The 23,964-nt window shown below is 46.3% G+C and overlaps 1 non-coding gene and 3 pseudogenes across 1 annotated transcript; all 4 read left to right on the top strand.

The window, feature by feature from the left end:
• The first annotated feature begins 5,515 nt into the window (after positions 1-5,515).
• On the top strand, positions 5,516-5,648 carry LOC131738853 (U2 spliceosomal RNA; annotated as a pseudogene).
• Positions 5,649-6,224: 576 nt separating this feature from the next.
• On the top strand, positions 6,225-6,415 carry LOC131738347 (U2 spliceosomal RNA). The gene has a single exon (XR_009329910.1). It is a non-coding gene; the product is annotated as a U2 spliceosomal RNA (small nuclear RNA).
• Positions 6,416-11,831: 5,416 nt separating this feature from the next.
• On the top strand, positions 11,832-12,008 carry LOC131738382 (U2 spliceosomal RNA; annotated as a pseudogene).
• Positions 12,009-19,290: 7,282 nt separating this feature from the next.
• On the top strand, positions 19,291-19,423 carry LOC131738841 (U2 spliceosomal RNA; annotated as a pseudogene).
• Positions 19,424-23,964: the final 4,541 nt, after the last annotated feature.

Here is a 23,964-nt window from a genome sequence, read left to right as displayed (position 1 = left end):
GTTAGGGCCCAACAGAGGGCTGGTATTCTATAATGGGATGCCAAAACTCTGCAGGAAATGTGGGGAATTAGGACACCTGGCGGCCGCAAGTACTGTAGTCAAGTGCAGGAACTGCGGCGCCCCCCACGAGACCAGCCACTGCAGAGAAGAGAGGCAGTGCAATTTGTGTGGAAAGAAGGGGCACCTGTTTAAGGACTGCCCCTCTTCCTATGCCAACATGGCCAGAGCCAGCAAGGCAAATACGAACAAGCCTAGGCCTGAGCAGGAAGAGGGAGCAAGTAACAAAGATCAGTCCACATCACCACCAACAGTATCCAAAACCCAGACTCCAGCACCACCATCATCACCAGCACCCCCCTCACCCCCCCGCCCCCGAGACATGTCCCGTTTTACGAGGACCCCTTCCCCCAGCCCAGAGAGAGAGTACAACAGCTACTCCACTAGCTCCTCCAGTAGCTCCTCTGATACAGAACACGAGGCAGGGAGGGAGCCCGGACCCAGCAGCGGCCCCCCCCCTGAGTAGGGCCCTCTCAGCGCCAGCACTCCCCCTCGGCTCTCGTTATGACGCCATAAGTATTGAGTCCGTGGGGGAGGAAAGCGAAAGCGACAGTGAAAGTGAGAGTGAGAAGGAGGGGAAGGGAGTGAAGAACCAGCAGAGGGTGGGGAAAAGAAAAGGTAGAGACGAGGGGGGGAAAAGAAAGAAGATCAAGATCAAAGACAGCAAGTTGCAGGTGGCCCCCATAGATCCCAAACCAGCTAATGTCCACACAAAGTCCCCAGTCTTGCCCTCGCAGGCAGAGACGGAGGCAAGTGGGACGGCTACACTGCCGCCTAGTGGGCAGGTAGCAGCCAGCCAGGGCATCCCCAGCCAGCCTTCCCAGTCGTTGGCACAAACCCTAGCACACCTCGCAGAAGAGGTGTTCACTAATGCACCGAGGGAGAGGTCGGGGTCAACACCTTCCCTGACCAGCAGTACCTCGGTAGCAATGACCCTCTTCAAGCGAAGGGCCTCCCTTCAAAGCATCCTTGACCCCCTCCCTTGTATGGGCAAAACCAGGGGCCCCCTAGAGGTCCTCCTAGATACAGCACTGGAGGACATGGGAATACCCCTGGACGCGGTAAGCCAGAAGTCTGCTAACAGCTCCAATTCAGCAGACGGTAACAGCCAAAGAATGCTGTCTGTCATAACCCCCCCCCCAGGACAAAGCTGACCCACACGTTCCGAGGGGCCCTGAGCAAGTTCCACCAGACTTACCTTGTGGGGAGTTGAATAGCCCAAACAACTCCACGTACTGTGCATACAAAGACGGTGCCTTCTTGGACGAGGCAGCAGTGAGTACCTTCTCAGGGGTGATGGGAGTTGCAAATAAGCCCAAGCCCCCTCGAAGCAAGCGTAGAGCTAAGAGTAGGAAGAGTGTCCCGACCTCCCAATCATAGTCGCTATGGGGTGGACGCAGCGACTCCTTTTCTTGTTAGCTACCCTGATGGCCCTGATATGTGTGTCTGTTAATGTCAGGAGCATCAGGGAGACACAAAAAAGATTTGATGTACTAAACTATCTAGCTAACTTGAAAGCAGATCTCATCTTTCTGCAGGAGTGTGGTATTTCGTCGAGCCCTGATTATAGGGACCTGAAGGAGAATTGGACCCTGGGGGACTCCTTCTGGTCGGGCTCCAACATAGCCAGAGCCGACGGAGTAGGTATCCTGTTTAAAAACCCTTTTATTACCTCCCGCAGCAGCAGGGAGGTAGAACCTGGTAGAATTCTGAGCGTGGATGTGACATACAACAACACTCCCCTCAGACTGGTCAATGTCTACGCACCCACTAACCAAAACGAAAGAGTTCAATTTTTTCCACAGCTGCGTCCACTCCTGCTGGGGAACGTACCCGTCATCGTGTCAGGTGACTTCAATTGTGCTCTGAGGGACGTAGACCGGAGCAGGCCACGCAACGACCGCTCTAGTAGAGTTTTGTCCTCCGTAATATCTGATTTCTCCCTGTGTGATGCAGGTAAGGACCTGGTGCCTCCCTTTACCTGGGTGAGCTCATCTGGGACCTCCTTCTCCCGTATAGATCTCGTCCTGCATACCAGCTCCCTTACGAAGACGGCAGTAGACACCCAGGCCGTCTTCTTCTCTGACCATAGGCTCCTGCAGGTAACATTGCAGGTCCCTCAGACCTCCCAGATGGGGTCAGGGGTCTGGAAATTAAACACCTCCTTACTCGATGACCCCTCCATAGCTGCAGCCTATAAGAGCAGGCTTGTTGAGTGGACCACTTTGCGTGACCTATTCAACTCCCCTATAGAGTGGTGGGAGATGGTCAAAATGAGAACTAAGGGTTATTTCATAGCAGCAGGCAAGAGGAAAGCAAAAGAAAGGAGGGCCAAATATAAACACCTGAATGCTGCCCTCCAGCGTCTGAGCCTGCTTCAGCTTCGGGGGTTCCCTGTAAGCGACGAGATAGCCCAGACCAAGCTAGATCTTTCAGTGCTTTGTAGGGAGGAACAACGAAAGGTCATGCACAATGCAAAAGTGCAAAAAATGGAGGAAGACGAAAAGTGTACTTGCTTCTTCTTCCAGAAAACGAGGGAGAAGCAGCACTTGATGTCCTCCATGCTCGACAGCAGGGGGAGGATAGTAGAGGATAGTGAGGGAGTGAAAAAAGTGGTAGAGAACTTCTATAGGGACCTGTATAACATCAAAGCTACAGATGACACCCTGATAGAGTGGTTCCTGAGCCAGTTGGAGCCTGACTCAGTGCGGGACGACGAGGAGGAGGAGAAGGACCCAGAACTCACGCTGGAGGAGCTCACCCAGGCGGTTAAGACCATGAACACCGGTAAGACGCCAGGTCCAGATGGCATCCCGGGTGAGTATTACCATCTTTTTTGGGACACGCTAAAAGTCCATTTAGCGGAGGTCTACAGAGCGGTCTACAGGGAGAAGCGGTTGGGCCCTTCTATGCGGGAGAGTGTAATTACTCTCCTTCATAAGAAAGGGGATGTTAAAGATCTACGGAATTGGCGCCCAATCAGCCTCCTTTGCGTGGATTACAAGATACTAGCCAAAGCTCTGATGCTCCGGCTACAAGTACACCTCCCTTTGGTCATTGGCCCCGACCAGGCTTGTGGCGTCCCAGGGAGGTCCATCACGGATATTTTAATGTTAACAAGGGACATTCTGGCTTATTCTAGAGAACGGAACCATCCCCTCTGCCTGTTCAACCTTGACCAGGAGAAGGCGTTCGATAGGGTAAGCCATGAATATATGTACAAAGTGATGGACCAGATGAAATTCGCTCCTGGACTTAGGGAGTGGGTTAAAACCATATATACAAACATTAGTACCTGAGTCTTGGTGAACAGGCACCTGACTGGTAAAATATCTATCCAGTCAGGGGTCAGACAGGGTTGCCCACTATCCCCACTGCTATATGTCGTGTGCATTGAACCCCTCCTGCAGGCAATTCGTAGGGATACCAATATAACTGGTTTCCAGCTGCCTGGATCCAACGGGGTCCAGGTCAAAACAACAGCATATATGGACGATGTGTCACTCATTTGCACCAACACATCGTCGGTACCTCGGATTAGTAATATCCTTGAGAAGTACTGCACGGCGACCGGGGCAGTGATTAATAAGTCCAAGAGCGAAGTCTACGTGTCTAAAAATTGGCAGGTAGATAGGGAACTGTCGGACATGTACCCTGTCAAAAAGGACAAAATCAAGATTCTGGGCCTCATTTTCGAGAACAATAGCTCGGGGGCCCAGAGCTGGACGGCGGCCATTAACCAGGTCCGTAAAAAGATTGGCGGATGGAGCACAAGATCCTTAACAATGACGGGTAGAGTATTAATAACCAAGTCTATACTGTTCCCCATCCTCTCTTATGTAGGAAAAATCTTTCCCCCAGACAGGACCACCAAAAAAGTGGTGGACCGCATTATCCACCGCTTTATCTGGGGCAGCAAGATGGAGAGGGTAAAGCGAGCCACTCTGAGTAAAGCCGACAAGAAGGGAGGTAAGGGGGTCCCGGACGTTGTGCAGCTCACCCGAGTGCAGGGGCTCACGCAAACTATCAAGAACATCCAGGCCCTGGACAGGAAGGTATGTTACATGAATCGTTTCTATTTTGCCACCTGTCTCAGGGCCTTGGGCCTCTGCACTATTGATAACACCGTGCCGTACTCCTGGGACCCCCCATTGTATTATAGAACCTTAAGGGACACTATATATAAATTGGGCTTAGATAAAGCAAAATTGGCCTCCTGGGAATACAAGGCTGTAACTAAATATCTTGCCGGTTCCCAGGAAATTGAAAAAGTAGCTACTTTCTCCCTCACCCAAAGCCAAAAAATCTGGGAGAATGTGTCTCACAGCTGCCTCAGTAATGTCCAGAAGGATATAGCACGGAACACCGTCCACAGTGCACTCCCCACTCGAGCGTTCATGTTCAGGAGGGGACTAGCCCAAGTAGAAACATGCCCCTATGCAAAGTGCCGCAAGAGAGAAACACCAGCCCATATCTTCTGGGAGTGTGATGTGGCTGGCAGTGTCTGGCTCTCTGTCTCTGTCTTCCTAAACAGGTTTGCTGACACGGCCAAGATGACCGCTGAGACTGTGCTCTATGGGCCTGCGGGAGGAATCACTACCAGCACAGCTAAGTGCGTTTGGCGTGTCATCAATGTTGTCAAGCAGATCCTGTGGGAGGGCCGTAACGTCTGTGTCTATCACAAGCAGGAGCTAGACACTATCACCACGACCAGAAGGGCACAAACTCTTATCAAGGACTTTGTAATTCTGGACATCCGGACCCTCGGGAAGGACAAGGCCTGTGCAGAGTGGAGGATCGCCGGACTTCAGGACGTGAAGATGGAATAAAGGAAAAAACTGGAACCGCTAGCTCCTAGGAGCGGGACTACGGGGCACCGCTAAGCCTTTTATTTATTTTGTCATGCCAGCATTCCGCCCTTTTTAGCTGGCATGACCGTTTTTGAACGGTGCCCTGGTTTTATGTAGTCTTTTTGTTTCAGTTTTATGGATTTTGATTTGATTTATTTTGAATGTTTTATTTGATTTTGTTTTGTTTTATGTATCTAAAAGATTTTTAATGTTAACTATTAAAAGTTACATTTTAAGTGTTTTAAAATTTTAGAATTTTAACTCACTGTTTTATACACTGTCCCTTTTCCCCTGTCCCTGTTTTAGTAATATAGTTTTATGTTCACTTTTGAACCTTTTTAGAGAGCACTCCCCGGCCCTCACAAGCACTGTTTTTTTATAGATGGTTCTTTTTTTCCAGTCACTTTTAAAACAGCACAGGTTTTTTTCATGTTGATTTTAATCTGTGTCTGTTTTAACCATGTACAAAGCTCAATTGTCTTGGTGTTTTTAAATGTGTTTTAAATGCTTTTAAAACAAAATGTATGTCTGTATGCATGAATGTCATCTTTAAAAGAAATGTAAAATGAATGAAAAAACGAATGGGTGTAAATGTAAAAAAATGTAAAATCTCAATAAAAGAGTATCAGGGGACCATATATTAAATTGATTTTTGGATTCGGGAGATGGAACAGGGGCTTGCTCCGTCCACTCCACGCATCGGCCCGGTATTGCAGTACCTCCGGGAACGGTGCACACCTTTCTCTAACGTTGGTCAAAGTCAGATCTGGATCTCTCCTGTGAGCATTTTGTCTACCCCTGCTGGAGGGAGAGTGCCAGTGTTGATGCAAGTTTTCCCGCCGTTTTACTTCTTTTTTTTCTTTCTCTCTTTCTTTCTTTCTCTCTTTCTTTCTCTCTTTCTTTCTTGCTGTCTTTCTTTCTTTTATTCACATGTGGTGATGATGTAGACAGCAGCAGTTTGTTTCCTGGGAGCATGCAGCTAACCAGACAAGTGTGGTGGAACATGTCCTTATGCCAGGACCTTCTTAGCAAGCCAGCCAGCCAGCGAGGCACAGTTGTAGTTACCCAAGGCACCTTGCACAGCATAGCAGCTTGGCATGACTATTTGTAAGACGCACTCCGCCAGTTTATGTTTTGTTTTTGGTGTTATGTGTGTGTTTTTGCTTTGTTTTGTTTTCTCCTGCTTAAATTGCACATTTCCCCTCTGAAGCAGCAGCCCGTTTTTTGGGGGTCTGCTTGTGCTTGGAATTTTGCACCCACCTTTGAATCCCCCTGTGCCGTCCGGGCTGGGGGGCCCCGGGCAAGGGCCAAGTCGCCATCGCTTCTCGGCCTTTTGCCTAAGATCAAGTGTAGTATCTGTTCTTATCAGTTTAATATCTGATACGTCCCCTATCAGGGGACCATATATTAAATTGATTTTTGGAATCGGGAGATGGAACAGGGGCTTGCTCCGTCCACTCCACGCATCGGCCCGGTATTGCAGTACCTCCGGGAACAGTGCACACCTTTCTCTAACGTTGGTCAAAGTCAGATCTGGATCTCTCCTGTGAGCATTTTGTCTACCCCTGCTGGAGGGAGAGTGCCAGTGTTGATGCAAGTTTTCCCACCGTTTTACTTCTTTTTTTTTCTCTCTCTTTCTTTCTTTCTCTCTTTCTTTCTCTTTCTTTCTTGCTTTCTTTCTTTCTTTTATTCACATGTGGTGATGATGTAGACAGCAGCAGTTTGTTTCCTGGGAGCATGCAGCTAACCAGACAAGTGTGGTGGAACATGTCCCTATGCCAGGACCTTCTTAGCAAGCCAGCCAGCCAGTGAGGCACAGTTGTAGTTACCCAAGGCACCTTGCACAGCATAGCAGCTTGGCATGACTATTTGTAAGACGCACTCCGCCAGTTTATGTTTTGTTTTTGGTGTTATGTGTGTGTTTTTGCTTTGTTTTGTTTTCTCCTGCTTAAATTGCACATTTCCCCTCTGGAAGCAGCAGCCCGTTTTTTGGGGGTCTGCTTGTGCTTGGAATTTTGCACCCACCTTTGAATCCCCCTGTGCCGTCCGGGCTGGGGGGCCCCGGGCAAGGGCCAAGTCGCCATCGCTTCTCGGCCTCTTGGCTCATCTCAAGTGTGTGTGGCTTGACCGCAGCTCTTGAGACGTCATTAGAATGGAGAACACAGGATCACCGTCGACCCCCCGGGTGCGATTAAAGAATACAGTGCGGTTGGAACTAGCGGACGATGAGGAGTTACGGGTAAAAGTGGACCTGAAATTTCTTGTGGAGAAGATCTTGATGGGAGAGCTGGGTATATATCCGCAGCAGATATTTTGTCTACAAGAATTATTAAAGACCAGGACATACGACATCACCTTGGCTTCGGAAGCACTCTGCTACCAGATATGGGAAATTTACAAAAAGAAGAGAAACCTTCCTTGCTTTTTTGGAATTAAAATGGAGATGCTGTACACCAGAGAGGTGAGAACTTTAACAGTGCACATGTTCAACCCCTTTGTGCAAGAGAACGAAATAAGGATCTTTCTGTTGCGCTACTGTGACCAGGTACAAAATGGTGAGAAAATAAAAAATGAATATGACATCTGGAATGGGAAAAGGAAATATACGGTGACTTTTAAAAAAGATTCGGAAGGAATAGGAGGGGTCAGACACCCCCCAGGCAACTTCTCAATTGGGCCTAATAAGAGCTATCTCTTTTACCCAGGACAGCCACGGTATTGTAGGAAATGTGGCCAGTTTGGCCATGTTATGGCGTACTGTGTGGAGGACCATTGCAGTAATTGTAATGGAAGCAGCCATACAGCCAAAGACTGCACGCAAGCTAAGAGCTGCAACTTGTGTGGAGATCCTAGGCATATGTATAGATCTTGCCCCAAGAAAAGAAGAACTTATGCTGAGGCAACAGTGGCTGGACCACTGCCAACAGAAGAGCAGGAAACAGAGGAGCAGCCAGAGACAGTAGAGAAGGGGGCAGAGGAAAATGAGACAAGCATGCAAGACCAGGAGAGTGGGGAAGGCCTAAGTAAGAGCTTAAAGGAAGTATCAAAAGAGGAGTATGTAAAACTGATGGGACTGGACGTTTCAGATATCACTGATAGTGAGGGAGAGTCTTTGGCTGAGCCTTCTTCAGTAAAGGGGTGGGGCGAGGATGAGCATGAGATGGAGGAGGCCATCGAGAATTCGGAAGGGATGGAATGGATGGAAGCAAGGAAAAAGAGAAAGGCTTCGGGTGAGGAAAAAGAGGAAGAGCCCAAGGAGAAGAAAGGGTTAAAAGGAGTGGTCACAGCAATAAGCACACACAATAGATTTGATCTATTGGTAAGCAGTATGAAGGAGCTGCAAGAAGGAGAAGACTGCTCGGAGTGCGAAGCTAGCACATCTAGGGAGGAAGGATATCTGAGTCCCGGAGGGGTCAAGACATTCGCTCACACAACAGGAATGTTGCTGAGAGTAGAGGGTAACAAAGAACAATGTGAGGAGACGGGTGAGTGAGAGAATCTCTGCTTTAAAACTACCTAAATGGAGTTAAAAGTACTGACAATTAATGCAAGGGGTTTGAGGGACGCTGGGAAAAGAAAAGCCTTTTTGTTTTCATTGGGGACTGTGAACTTTGGTGTAGCATTCCTCCAAGAATGCCACTTAAAGGATATTGGAGATATAAAAACGTTCTCAAAAGAGTGGAAAGAAGGACCTTCATGTTGGAGCATTGGGCATGTACATGCTGATGGGGTGGGGATACTATTTAAGGGAAGAGGTTTTGTCATTGAAAGCTCATGCTCTGTCAATCCTGGCAGAGTGTTATGTGTGGATGTAAATTGGAGGGGGGCGAGGTTTCGTTGTATAAATGTGTATGCACCTAGTAAGAGGGGGGCTAGACTGGAGTTTTTTAAGTGTTTGCCCTCGCTTTTAAATACTAGTAGGGTGGTGGTGATGGGTGGAGACTTTAATGTGTCCTTAGATAAATTGGAGAGGGGGGATCAAGTTGCTAGGGATTTTTCGGCTATGTGGGTTAAAAAAATGTGTACTGATTTTTCTTTTTATGACACTTATAGAAAAATTAATAAACAGGATGGGGGATTTACATGGAGGAACTCAAGAGGGGATCAATCAAGGATTGATTATTTTTTTCTACCAGTGGGGGTTAAAATCCAAGATTTTAAAATGTTCCCATGTTGGGGCTCAGACCACGAAATGGCGGTAGTCAGCATAAAGGTGGAAGTACCAGAGAGAGGGACGGGGTTCTGGAAACTTAACGTAAGAGTTCTGGAGGATGAGAAATTTCAAGCTAGGTTCCAGGGAATGTATAAAGGGTGGCAGAATTTAAAAAGGGGCTATGACTCTCTGGTGGGGTGGTGGGAAGATGTAAAAAAGAAAGTTACTATGTTTTGTCAGGAATTTTGTAGGTGGCAGAGGAGGAGGGAAAGAGATAAAATAAGAGGTTACAATTATAAACTACAAGGACTGCTCTCTAAAATGAATAATGGGGAAGAGATAGATTGGGGAGAGGTTAAGAGGTTAAAAGGAGCATTGGGGGATTATTTTGAGCAGAAAGCCCAGGAGTTTGCTTTTCTGGCTAAAATAAATGAGAAAGAAAATGATGAAAAAGTAACCAAGTTTTTTTTTCAATCAGTAAAGCAAAAACAAACTAAAAGTGTAGTAATTGGGCTTAAAACAGAAAAAGGGGTGGTTGGTGGGAAGGAGGAAATGTTAATGCATGCCAGACGGTTTTATCGGGATCTCTTTGCAGAAAGGGAGGTGTCTCAACAGGAGGTAGAAGTGGTGCTAAACAATATTGAGAACAAGTTAACTAGTGAAGAGCAGGATCAATTGGAGGGGGAGGTAACGGAGGCTGAGGCAAAAGTAGCATTAGATTCAATGAAAGGAAATAAAACGCCGGGGTGTGATGGGTTACCCAAAGAATTCTTTTTGTGTTTTTGGGGTTTGATAAAGAAGGATTTGGTGGAGGTGTATAGGGAGATTTTTAAAGGGGGAATAATGCCTGAGTCAATGAGGAAAGGGGTAATAAGCCTTATATTCAAGATAGGGGACAAAACTGAGCTAGAGAATTGGAGGCCAATAACGTTGCTTTCAGTGGACTATAAAATATTAAGTAAAATATTAACAAATAGGCTAAAAGGAGTAATGCCATCAATAGTGAATATAGACCAGACATGTGGAGTGAAGGGAAGGTCTAGTTGTCTAAATTTAATTCTAATAAGAGACATTCTCAGTTGGGTAAAAGAAAGAGACTTGCCGCTGTGCTTATTAAATTTAGACCAGGAGAAAGCATTCGATAGAGTGAATCATGCATTTCTGTTGAATGTATTGAAGAAATTTAATTTTGGGCCAGTTTTCTTAAAGTGGATACAGATATTGTACAGAGAGGTGTTTAGTTGTGTAAATATAAATGGATTTTTCTCTGAACCAGTTAAACAGTCTGGGGGGGTGAGGCAGGGGTGCCCTCTGTCTCCTTTGCTCTATGTAATTTTTATCGAACCTTTGGCGGAACAAGTCAGAAAGGATAAAGACATTAAAGGGGTCCAAATACCAGGAGGGGCGGGGGATACAGTTAAAGTCACCCAGTATGCAGATGACATGACGTTGTTTCTGTCAACAGATAAAGGACTGGACAGGATAGTGGAACTGTTGCAGGGGTTCAGTCGTGCGACAGGATCAAAGATCAATATGGGGAAGTCTTCGATAATGTACTGTGGAAGGTGGGCTGATAGGAATGATGTAAGACATGGCTTCACCTGGTGCAAAGATGGGATGAAAATTTTGGGTCTCAATTTTTACAAAGAAGAATGTGCTAAAAGAAACTGGGTGGGGAAAATTGAGAGAGTCAAAACACAATTGGATATATGGAGGGCCAGGAGATTAACTATAATGGGGAAGGTGGTAGTTATCAAAGCAGATCTACTGCCAGGTTTGAATTATATGGCCTACATTTTTCCTATGCCGACAAACTGTAAATTATTACTGACAAAGTTGGTGTTCTCTTTTATATGGGGGGGTCGGTATGAGTCAGTAAAAAGAGAACAGATGTATATGCCGGTACCACAAGGGGGCAGAGATGTTCCATGTATCCCATTAAAGTTAGAGGTCTTGTATGTCCACAATATTTGCAAAATGATTATTGAAGAAAAAGATCATAAAGCTTGTTTTTTTGTAAGGTTTTGGTTTTCCTTTGTGTTAAGGTCTATAGTAAACATCAGGAATGTTGTACCCAAGGCAGATAAGAGGCCGTGGCATTATGAAAGGGCTGCTCTGTTTCTAAAAGCACATCCGGAAATCCTGAAAAAGGAAGTGGTGTTAAATCATAAGGGGATGTATACATGTCTTAGAGATAAAATGATAAACAAACGGGCAGGGGTACAGGTAAATACTGAAATCAATTGGAAACAGTTACAACCAAAGTATTTGGATAATTCGACAAAGGATTTAAATTGGTTGGCGGCAGTGAATAGGCTACCTGTAAAAGATATTTTATATAGACATGGGTGTGCGAGGGATTCATTGTGTCCAAGGAAATGTGGGATGGGAGAAACGGTGGGACACGCGTTATGGAGCTGCCGGGTTGTAACTAAGTTCTGGAGGCGGGTGAGGATGGGGATTATGAAAGGAGTCATTGGGGACAATGTCTTGTCATCTGATTGTATTCTGTATGGGGGAGGTTTGAATGAATTGAAACAGAGAGAATATGAGGTGGTGTGGACCATAGTTAGTATGGGGAAAGAATGTGTATGGAATACAAGATGCAAACAAATCAGGAAGATCAAGGATGTTTTGACAGCTAAAGAGATGTATTATGCATTTGTGGCTCAAATTAAAGGTATGATTAAAATGTATGGGTTTGTGCAGGGGGAAAAGAAATGTAAAGAAACATGGGGATTGGTGATGATAAATGTAATGTAAACCACTGAATAAAATTTATATTAAAAATCAAATCTGTTCTTATCAGTTTAATATCTGATACGTCCCCTATCAGGGGACCATATATTAAATTGATTTTTGGAATCGGGAGATGGAACAGGGGCTTGCTCCGTCCACTCCACGCATCGGCCCGGTATTGCAGTACCTCCGGGAACGGTGCACACCTTTCTCTAACGTTGGTCAAAGTCAGATCTGGATCTCTCCTGTGAGCATTTTGACTACCCCTGCTGGAGGGAGAGTGCCAGTGTTGATGCAAGTTTTCCCACCGTTTTACTTCTTTTTTTTCTTTCTTTCTTTCTTTCTTTCTTTCTTTCTCTCTTTCTCTTTCTTTCTTTCTTTCTTTCTTTCTTTCTTTCTTTCTTTCTTTTATTCACATGTGGTGATGATGTAGACAGCAGCAGTTTGTTTCCTGGGAGCATGCAGCTAACCAGACAAGTGTGGTGGAACATGTCCCTATGCCAGGACCTTCTTAGCAAGCCAGCTAGCCAGCGAGGCACAGTTGTAGTTACCCAAGGCACCTTGCAGCATAACAGCTTGGCATGACTATTTGTAAGACGCACTCCGCCAGTTTATGTTTTGTTTTTGGTGTTATGTGTGTGTTTTTGCTTTGTTTTGTTTTCTCCTGCTTAAATTGCACATTTCCCCTCTGGAAGCAGCAGCCCGTTTTTTGGGGGTCTGCTTGTGCTTGAAATTTTGCACCCACCTTTGAATCCCCCTGTGCCGTCCGGGCTGGGGGGCCCCGGGCAAGGGTAGTGGCATTGCCCGCTCCCTCCGAGGGTCTGTGAGAGGTTTGTTCGGGTGAGGAGGAACAGAACTTTTTTTTTATTTTTGACTGGCTTTCTTCAGCTCGGCAACTTTTTGGAAGACTAATGCTCAGTCTGGTTTTGGCTTGCCCAATCCAGGCCGAGGGTCTTTCAAGATTTTGTTGACTGTTGAGAGCAGTTTTTTCTTTTTCAGGCGGTTCCAGTTTTTTTCTTTTTCAGGCGGTTCCGGCTTTTCCAGACGTTCCTGGAGTTAGAGAGAAGGAGGACCTACCATCCAGACGACCTTTGAGGACCCTTTGATGACCTAGACGACCTCATCCCCAGCCTTTGATTGTAATCGAGATCCAGACCGAGAGAGCAGCAGGCGCCCAGCAGAGGGCGCCATCTGGGAGGAGCAGAGGGCGGCCCCGGACCCCGAGGAGGCGTCACAGCCACGATTCTTCCTACGTGGTCTCGGTGCCAAGCAGCGCCCCCTACTCCGCCAGGGAAGGACACCGTTCACCTGGGGAGGGGGTCCCTCTTGCGAGGCGACCATCTCCTCAGGGACTAAAGTAATAGTTCCTTCAACTGCCCAGATTTGCTGCTTACATTGTCTCTTTTTCGTAGAGAGAGACAACCCGGACGTCCAGAGGCTTCTCCCACCCCAATCGGAGGAGCCAGCTGAAGGATGGCGTTCTGGCCAACCCAGGAGACCAGGAGGCACAATGCGGTGCGCTTCACAAGGACCCAGCAAGAGGAAACGGAACCAGGACTGACGAGACTGGAGTTCAGCCGGACCATTCTTCAGAGGGGTATGGGTTTTTCCCCTTCTGACTTGAATTGTTTGGTGAAATTGCCAGGGCTTAAGGAAGTGTTTGAGGTCAGTTTTAGGAACCCCCAAAAGTTACAAGAAATGTGGTCCTTTTGGGGGGAGAATAAATATCTCGCTCCATACAAAGAATTTTGTGTGGATGCATTGACAGACAGAGAAATGAAAGTTGTTACTGTCCAATTTTTCAATGAGGCTGTTAGCGACTATGATATTACAACATGGCTTAACCGCTATGGGAGGGTGTCATCAGAAGGGAGGAAAATTACAGACGAAGATGGGGTTTGGACAGGAGCCAGAAAGTGGCTGGTACGCCTTAATGTTGATCCATCGGGCATTGGAGGCGTCCGCCACATTCCAAACTCCATAGTGTTAGGGCCCAACAGAGGGCTGGTATTCTATAATGGGATGCCAAAACTCTGCAGGAAATGTGGGGAATTAGGACACCTGGCGGCCGCGTGTACTGTAGTCAAGTGCAGGAACTGCGGCGCCCCCCACGAGACCAGCCACTGCAGAGAAGAGAGGCAGTGCAATTTGTGTGGAAAGAAGGGGCACCTGTTTAAGGACTGCCCCTCTTCCTATGCCAACATGGCCAGAGCCAGCAAGGCAAATACGAACAAGCCTAGGCCAGAGCAGGAAGAGGGAGCAAGTAACAAAGATCAGTCCACATCACCACCAACAGTATCCAAGACCCAGACTCCAGCACCACCATCATCACCAGCACCCCCCTCACCCCCCCGCCCCCGAGACATGTCCCGTTTTACGAGGACCCCTTCCCCCAGCCCAGAGAGAGAGTACAACAGCCACTCCACTAGCTCCTCCAGTAGCTCCTCTGATGCAGAACACGAGGCAGGGAGGGAGCCCGGACCCAGCAGCGGCCCCCCCCTGAGTAGGGCCCTCTCAGCGCCAGCACTCCCCCTCGGCTCTCGTTATGACGCCATAAGGATTGAGTCCGTGGGGGAGGAAAGCGAAAGCGACAGTGAAAGTGAGAGTGAGAAGGAGGGGAAGGGAGTGAAGAACCAGCAGAGGGTGGGGAAAAGAAAGGGTAGAGACGAGGGGGGGAAAAGAAAGAAGATCAGGATCAAAGACAGCAAGTTGCAGGTGGCCCCCATAGATCCAAAACCAGCTAATGTCCACACAAAGTCCCCAGTCTTGCCCTCGCAGGCAGAGACGGAGGCGAGTGGGACGGCTACACTGCCGCCTAGTGGGCAGGTAGCAGCCAGCCAGGGCATCCCCAGCCAGCCTTCCCAGTCGTTGGCACAAACCCTAGCACACCTCGCAGAAGAGGTGTTCACTAATGCACCGAGGGAGAGGTCGGGGTCAACACCTTCCCTGACCAGCAGTACCTCGGTAGCAATGACCCTCTTCAAGCGAAGGGCCTCCCTTCAAAGCATCCTTGACCCCCTCCCTTGTATGGGCAAAACCAGGGGCCCCCTAGAGGTCCTCCTAGATACAGCACTGGAGGACATGGGAATACCCCTGGACGCGGTAAGCCAGAAGTCTGCTAACAGCTCCAATTCAACAGACGGTAACAGCCAAAGAATGCTGTCTGTCATAACCCCCCCCAGGACAAAGCTGACCCACACGTTCCGAGGGGCCCTGAGCAAGTTTCACCAGACTTACCTTGTGGGGAGTTGAATAGCCCCAACAACTCCACGTACTGTGCATATAAAGACGGTGCCTTCTTGGACGAGGCAGCAGTGAGTACCTTCTCAGGGGTGATGGGAGTTGCAAATAAGCCCAAGCCCACTCGAAGCAAGCGTAGAGCTAAGAGTAGGAAGAGTGTCCCGACCTCCCAATCATAGTCGCTATGGGGTGGACGCAGCGACTCCTTTTCTTGTTAGCTACCCTGATGGCCCTGATATGTGTGTCTGTTAATGTCAGGAGCATCAGGGAGCCACAAAAAAGATTTGATGTACTAAACTATCTAGCTAACTTGAAAGCAGATCTCATCTTTCTGCAGGAGTGTGGTATTTCGTCGAGCCCTGATTATAGGGACCTGAAGGAGAGTTGGACCCTGGGGGACTCCTTCTGGTCGGGCTCCAACATAGCCAGAGCCGACGGAGTAGGTATCCTGTTTAAAAACCCATTTATTACCTCCCGCAGCAGCAGGGAGGTAGAACCTGGTAGAATTCTGAGCGTGGATGTGACATACAACAACACTCCCCTCAGACTGGTCAATGTCTACGCACCCACTAACCAAAACGAAAGAGTTCAATTTTTTCCACAGCTGCGTCCACTCCTGCTGGGGAACGTACCCGTCATCGTGTCAGGTGACTTCAATTGTGCTCTGAGGGACGTAGACCGGAGCAGGCCACGCAACGACCGCTCTAGTAGAGTTTTGTCCTCCGTAATATTTGATTTCTCCCTGTGTGATGCAGGTAAGGACCTGGTGCCTCCCTTTACCTGGGTGAGCTCATCTGGGACCTCCTTCTCCCGTATAGATCTCGTCCTGCATACCAGCTCCCTTACGAAGACGGCAGTAGACACCCAGGCCGTCTTCTTCTCTGACCATAGGCTCCTGCAGGTAACATTGCAGGTCCCTCAGACCTCCCAGATGGGGTCAGGGGTCTGGAAATTAAACACCTCCTTACTCGATGACCCCTCCATAGCTGCAGCCTATAAGAGCAGGCTTGTTGAGTGGACCACTTTGCGTGACCTATTCAACTCCCCTATAGAGTGGTGGGAGATGGTCAAAATGAGAACTAAGGGTTATTTCATAGCAGCAGGCAAGAGGAAAGCAAAAGAAAGGAGGGCCAAATATAAATACCTGAATGCTGCCCTCCAGCGTCTGAGCCTGCTTCAGCTTCGGGGGTTCCCTGTAAGCGACGAGATAGCCCAGACCAAGCTAGATCTTTCAGTGCTTTGTAGGGAGGAACAACGAAAGGTCATGCACAATGCAAAAGTGCAAAAAATGGAGGAAGACGAAAAGTGTACTCGCTTCTTCTTCCAGAAAACGAGGGAGAAGCGGCACTTGATGTCCTCCATGCTCGACAGCAGGGGGAGGATAGTAGAGGATAGTGAGGGAGTGAAAAAAGTGGTAGAGAACTTCTATAGGGACCTGTATAACATCAAAGCTACAGATGACACCCTGATAGAGTGGTTCCTGAGCCAGTTGGAGCCTGACTCAGTGCGGGACGACGAGGAGGAGGAGAAGGACCCAGAACTCACGCTGGAGGAGCTCACCCAGGCGGTTAAGACCATGAACACCGGTAAGACGCCAGGTCCAGATGGCATCCCGGGTGAGTATTACCATTTTTTTTGGGACACGCTAAAAGTCCATTTAGCGGAGGTCTACAGAGCGGTCTACAGGGAGAAGCGGTTGGGCCCTTCTATGCGGGAGAGTGTAATTACTCTCCTTCATAAGAAAGGGGAAGTTAAAGATCTACGGAATTGGCGCCCAATCAGCCTCCTTTGCGTGGATTACAAGATACTAGCCAAAGCTCTGATGCTCCGGCTACAAGTACACCTCCCTTTGGTCATTGGCCCCGACCAGGCTTGTGGCGTCCCAGGGAGGTCCATCACGGATATTATAATGTTAACAAGGGACATTCTGGCTTATTCTAGAGAACGGAACCATCCCCTCTGCCTGTTCAACCTTGACCAGGAGAAGGCGTTCGATAGGGTAAGCCATGAATATATGTACAAAGTGATGGACCAGATGAAATTCGCTCCTGGACTTAGGGAGTGGGTTAAAACCATATATACAAACATTAGTACCCGAGTCTTGGTGAACAGGCACCTGACTGGTAAAATATCTATCCAGTCAGGGGTCAGACAGGGTTGCCCACTATCCCCACTGCTATATGTCGTGTGCATTGAACCCCTCCTGCAGGCAATTCGTAGGGATACCAATATAACTGGTTTCCAGCTGCCTGGATCCAACGGGGTCCAGGTCAAAACAACAGCATATATGGACGATGTGTCACTCATTTGCACCAACACATCGTCGGTACCTCGGATTAGTAATATCCTTGAGAAGTACTGCACGGTGACCGGGGCAGTGATTAATAAGTCCAAGAGCGAAGTCTACATGTCTAAAAATTGGCAGGTAGATAGGGAACTGTCGGACATGTACCCTGTCAAAAAGGACAAAATCAAGATTCTGGGCCTCATTTTCGAGAACAATAGCTTGGGGGCCCAGAGCTGGACGGCGGCCATTAACCAGGTCCGTAAAAAGATTGGCGGATGGAGCACAAGATCCTTAACAATGACGGGTAGAGTATTAATAACCAAGTCTATACTGTTCCCCATCCTCTCTTATGTAGGAAAAATCTTTCCCCCAGACAGGACCACCAAAAAAGTGGTGGACCTCATTATCCACCGCTTTATCTGGGGCAGCAAGATGGAGAGGGTAAAGCGAGCCACCCTGAGTAAAGCCGACAAGAAGGGAGGTAAGGGGGTCCCGGACGTTGTGCAGCTCACCCGAGTGCAGGGGCTCACGCAAACTATCAAGAACATCCAGGCCCTGGACAGGAAGGTATGTTACATGAATCGTTTCTATTTTGCCACCTGTCTCAGGGCCTTGGGCCTCTGCACTATTGATAACACCGTGCCGTACTCCTGGGACCCCCCATTGTATTATAGAACCTTAAGGGACACTATATATAAATTGGGCTTAGATAAAGCAAAATTGGCCTCCTGGGAATACAAGGCTGTAACTAAATATCTTGCCGGTTCCCAGGAAATTGAAAAAGTAGCTACTTTCTCCCTCACCCAAAGCCAAAAAATCTGGGAGAATGTGTCTCACAGCTGCCTCAGTAATGTCCAGAAGGATATAGCATGGAACACCGTCCACAGTGCACTCCCCACTCGAGCGTTCATGTTCAGGAGGGGACTAGCCCAAGTAGAAACCCTATGCAAAGTGCCGCAAGAGAGAAACACCAGCCCATATCTTCTGGGAGTGTGATGTGGCTGGCAGTGTCTGGCTCTCTGTCTCTGTCTTCCTAAACAGGTTTGCTGACACGGCCAAGATGACCGCTGAGACTGTGCTCTATGGGCCTGCGGGAGGAATCACTACCAGCACAGCTAAGTGCGTTTGGCGTGTCATCAATGTTGTCAAGCAGATCCTGTGGGAGGGCCGTAACGTCTGTGTCTATCACAAGCAGGAGCTAGACACTATCACCACGACCAGAAGGGCACAAACTCTTATCAAGGACTTTGTAATTCTGGACATCCGGACCCTCGGGAAGGACAAGGCCTGCGCGGAGTGGAGGATCGCCGGACTTCAGGACGTGAAGATGGAATAAAGGAAAAAACTGGAACCGCTAGCTCCTAGGAGCGGGACTACGGGGCACCGCTAAGCCTTTTATTTATTTTGTCATGCCAGCATTCCGCCCTTTTTAGCTGGCATGACCGTTTTTTCAACGGTGCCCTGGTTTTATGTAGTCTTTTTGTTTCAGTTTTATGGACTTTTATTTAATTTACGTTGAATGTTTTATTTGATTTTGTTTTGTTTTATGTATCTTTAAGATTTTTAATGTAAACTATTAAAAGTTACATTTTAAGTGTTTTAAAATTTTAGAATTTTAACTCACTGTTTTATACACTGTCCCTTTTCCCCTGTCCCTGTTTTAGATCTAGTTTTATGTTCACTTTTGAACCTTTTTAGAGAGCACTCCCCGGCCCTCACAAGCACTGTTTTTTTATAGATGGTTCTTTTTTTCCAGTCGCTTTTAAAACAGCACAGGTTTTTTTCATGTTGATTTTAATCTGTGTCTGTTTTAACCATGTACAAAGCACAATTGTCTTGGTGTTTTTAAATGTGTTTTAAATGCTTTTAAAACAAAATGTATGTCTGTATGCATGAATGTCATCTTTAAAAGAAATGTAAAATGAATGAAAAAAACGAATGGGTGTAAATGTAAAAAATGTAAAATCTCAATAAAAGAGTATCAGGGGACCATATATTAAATTGATTTTTGGAATCGGGAGATGGAACAGGGGCTTGCTCCGTCCACTCCACGCATCGGCCCGGTATTGCAGTACCTCCGGGAACGGTGCACACCTTTCTCTAACGTTGGTCAAAGTCAGATCTGGATCTCTACTGTGAGCATTTTGTCTACCCCTGCTGGAGGGAGAGTGCCAGTGTTGATGCAAGTTTTCCCGCCGTTTTACTTCTTTTTTCTTTCTTTCTTTCTTTCTCTCTTTCTTTCTCTTTCTTTCTTGCTTTCTTTCTTTCTTTTATTCACATGTGGTGATGATGTAGACAGCAGCAGTTTGTTTCCTGGGAGCATGCAGCTAACCAGACAAGTGTGGTGGAACATGTCCCTATGCCAGGACCTTCTTAGCAAGCCAGCCAGCCAGCGAGGCACAGTTGTAGTTACCCAAGGCACCTTGCACAGCATAGCAGCTTGGCATGACTATTTGTAAGATGCACTCCGCCAGTTTATGTTTTGTTTTTGGTGTTATGTGTGTGTTTTTGCTTTGTTTTGTTTTCTCCTGCTTAAATTGCACATTTCCCCTCTGGAAGCAGCAGCCCGTTTTTTGGGGGTCTGCTTGTGCTTGGAATTTTGCACCCACCTTTGAATCCCCCTGTGCCGTCCGGGCTGGGGGGCCCCGGGCAAGGGCCAAGTCGCCATCGCTTCTCGGCCTCTTGGCTCAGATCGTTTTCATGTGGCATGACCGCAGAGAGTGATACGAGAGAGTGATACGAGGAGGAGAGGATGGACAAGACATCTGCTAATCGGTCGGCTTCGAGGGCTGGACTACGGAACACAGTTCGTTTGAGATGGAGAGGAGATATGGGAGTGGATTTCCCAGGAAGAATTGAATTTGTGGAGAAGATTTTGATGGCGAGCCTTGGATTCGAAGCTATGGATTTCTTTTGTATCCAGATGAATTCAGCGGCAAGGTTCGTAGATGTTACTTTTCACTCTGAAGATCTTTTTATGACATTTTGGGATAGATACAAAGTGTACTCAATGAAAGCTCCTGTGAAGGATTATGCTGCTGAATCATTATGGAATCGCAATTTCAGAGTTATAACAGTCCACATGTTTAATCCTTATGCATCTGACTGGGATATTGAATCTTTTCTGGGGAAATACTGTGATGTACTAGTGAGTGCAGTTTATCAGAGAGATCTATTGGGAATCTGGAATGGCAAGAGACAATTCAAAGTGCTATTAAGGCAATGTCGCCAAGGGTTTCAATGGGTATAGGCACCCTCCGGCAAACTTTTCTATTGGGCCCAACAGAGGCTACTTGTTTTATTCTGGCCAACCGCTATACTGCCGAAAATGCATGTCCTTTGGTCACACAGAAATGCATTGTAATCAAATTCGTTGTAGGAACTGCGAGGAGTTGGGACATGAAACAAAGGACTGTCCGTTTGTTAAAAAATGTAATATTTGTGGATCTGATGAGCATCTCTTTAGACAATGCCCACAGAAGAAAAGGTCCTTTGCAGAGGTGATTAGAGAGGACCAAGAAAAGGAACCAGAAAATGAGCAGCAAGATGGGGGAGAGCTAAGGGGTGGTCCCGCTGATGTAAGCGAAGCACAGGAGGAAAATGTGGCTGTGGATAAGGTGATTTCAAGTGGCAGTGGGGTTCAGTCAGAGTTAAGCAGAGTGCCTGGCCAAGAGGAAGCTCGGCAAACTGTTCAAGAGGCTGAGCGGGAGGAGATTGAGGCGAGTAGGGAAATGCTAGAGGAAAAGATGGAGCTGAACCAAGAAACAAGCAAGGAGGAGGGCTGGATGGATGTGGACAAGAAAAGTGGGAAAAGGAAAAAAGATTCTGGGAATGAGAGGAAGGCAGCTGAACAAAAGCTAGCAAAAGGGAAGAAAGCAAAGGAAGGGGAGGGGATAGAGCATGGAAACAGGTTTGATGGCTTACATAATCTGCCAGATTCAGATACAGAACTGAGGAGTAAATCAACAGAGAGTGGGACTGAGTTAGGTTCTGAACTGAGAAGCTTTTTGTTGTCACCAGCGAGCCCATGTCGGTCGGATTTAGGATTACAAAGCAGTGATTTTAATGTTGAGGAATTTCTGGACAATGCTCAACTCCAACAATTTAATGAGACTACATTGGCTGTACCTATTTTACCTGCAATACAAGAGGAAGGAGTAGGACCTACAAGCCAAGCTTAAATAAAGGGTTTATTTTTAATAATATAAATTATAAATGGCTTCAATTAATTTAATTTCAGTTAATGTTAGGGGCTTGAGGAATAATCAGAAAAGAGCATCTGTGTTAAATTCTTTCAAGTATATTAAGTTTTCAGTTTGTTTTTTGCAAGAAGTACATTTAAAAGATGAAGGGGACATAAAGGGGTTTTCAAGGGAATGGGATCAGGGGGAATCGAGATGGAGTGTGGGGGGTGTGCACTCATCAGGGGTGGGGATTTTGTTTAAGGATAGAGGGTTAGAAGTGAAGGATTCTTTTTCTATGGTGCCAGGGAGGGTACTAGTAGCAGATGTGGATGGGAGGGGACAAAAGTTAAGATTAATTAATGTATATGCTCCTCCAACAAGGAAAGAGCGAAAAGAATTATTTTGGGGTTTGGGGGATGTATTAATGACAAATAGGCATGTAATAGTGGGGGGAGACTTTAATGTCTGTTTAGATGCAGTTCAATCAGAAGATTTTAGTTGCAAGGATTTACGGTTGATTTTGTCTAATTTTAATTTAATAGATTCTTTTAAAAAGTTAAATAAAGGAAAGCCAGGATTTACCTGGAGAAATTCTAGGGGTGCAAAGAGTAGAATTGATTATTTCTTTGTGACCAATGATTTGACTTTAGAACATTTTTCTGTTTTGCCTGTTTGGTTTTCAGATCATGATATGATTTCTTTAGGGGTAATATTAGACGGGCCAGTATTTGGTGTCGGGTATTGCAAATTGAATTGCAAAATTTTAGAAGAGAAAAAGTTTAGGGAACAATTTATTTTATATTTTAATGAGTGGGTGGAATTGAAACCTTATTACAAATCCTGGATTGATTGGTGGGAGGATGTGAAGCGAAAAGTTAAGGTGTTTGCGCAGGGATATTGTAAATCAAAAGCATTTGAGGAAAGGAAAGATATATTGGGTTTACAAAAGAGGTTGGAGGAGATGCGGGTGAAGGATAATAATGGTGGGAATATGGATTGGGAGCAGTATAGTTTGTGTAAGGAGAGGTTAAAGGCGATTTATAGTAACAGAGCTGCTAAATTCATGTTTAGAAGCCAACTAGTCTTTTATGAGACTAATGAAAAATGTTGTCATCAGTTTTTCAAGCCTATGAGGGAGAAACAAAAGAAAAGAATGATTGAGGGATTAAGAGATAAAGATGGAAGGGAGGTATCGGATAATGAGTCTATGGTAGATAGTGCAAGTTATTTTTATGAGGAGTTGTTTTCAGAAAGGAAAATAGATGATAAAGCAGGAGATACATTTTTAAATAATTTGGGATCTAGAGTGCCGGAAGAGAGTAAAATTGAATTGGAGAAGGTTATTGAGTTGAGCGAGTTAACAGCAGCTGTAAATGAGATGAAAAACAATAAAGAGCCGGGGTCAGATGGACTGCCAAGGGAGTTTTATTGGGCTTTCTGGGACATTATTGGTCCAGTGTTTAAAGAGGTAATAAAGGAAGTGTTTGACAGAGGAGAATTGTTAAAATCAATGAAGGAAGGGATTATTTCTTTATTATATAAAAAGGGGGACATTAAGGATTTGAAAAACTGGAGGCCTGTGACCTTATTAAATGTGGATTATAAAATTTTAGCAAAGACAGTAACTAATAGGTTAAGGGGGGTGATGGGTTTCATTGTACATAAAGACCAGACATGTGGGGTAGTGGGAAGATCAGCGCAATGGAATTTGCAATTGACTAGAGATGTAATTTGGTGGGTACAGGACAGGAATATTCCATTAATTTTAGTGAGCCTTGATCAAGAAAAGGCATTTGATAGGGTCAACCACCAGTTTTTATTTAGAATTTTGGAGAGGTTAGGTTTTGGGTGTCATTTAATCAAATGGTTAGGAATAATGTATAAAGATGTAGTGAGTAGAGTCAATGTGAATGGGCACTTGGGGAAGCTAATTAAACAAAGGTCGGGGGTGAGACAGGGGTGTCCGCTATCCCCCTTACTTTATGTATTGTTCATGGAACCTTACGCTGCAGCACTGAGGGCAGATAAGGGGGTGAAGGGGTTAATTATTCCAGGGAGTGGGGGTGTGGAATTAAAAATTGCACAGTATGCAGATGACACAAGTTTATATTTAGAGTCTGATAATGATATAAGGAGAGCATTTCAGTTAATGGACTTGTTTTCTTTAGCATCGGGTTCAAAGTTAAACTTGAGTAAAACAAATGTCATGTTCTTGGGAGCTTGGGAAAACAGGAAGGAAACACCTTTGGGGTTGAACATAGTTTCAGATGGGATTAAAATATTAGGGGTTAATTTCTATCAAAGGGGTAGTGATTTAAAGAATTGGGCAGACAAAATTGTTAAAGTGAATAAAAAGTTAAATATGTGGAAAGCAAGGAAACTGACCTATATGGGGAAGGTGTTGGTTCTAAAAACAGACGTGTTACCTTCTCTGTTGTACCTAGCGTATGTATA

This window comes from Acipenser ruthenus, chromosome 10, assembly GCF_902713425.1.
Source record: "Acipenser ruthenus chromosome 10, fAciRut3.2 maternal haplotype, whole genome shotgun sequence".
Taxonomy (NCBI): Eukaryota; Metazoa; Chordata; class Actinopteri; order Acipenseriformes; family Acipenseridae; genus Acipenser; species Acipenser ruthenus.
This window is presented reverse-complemented; position numbering and strand designations above follow the sequence as displayed.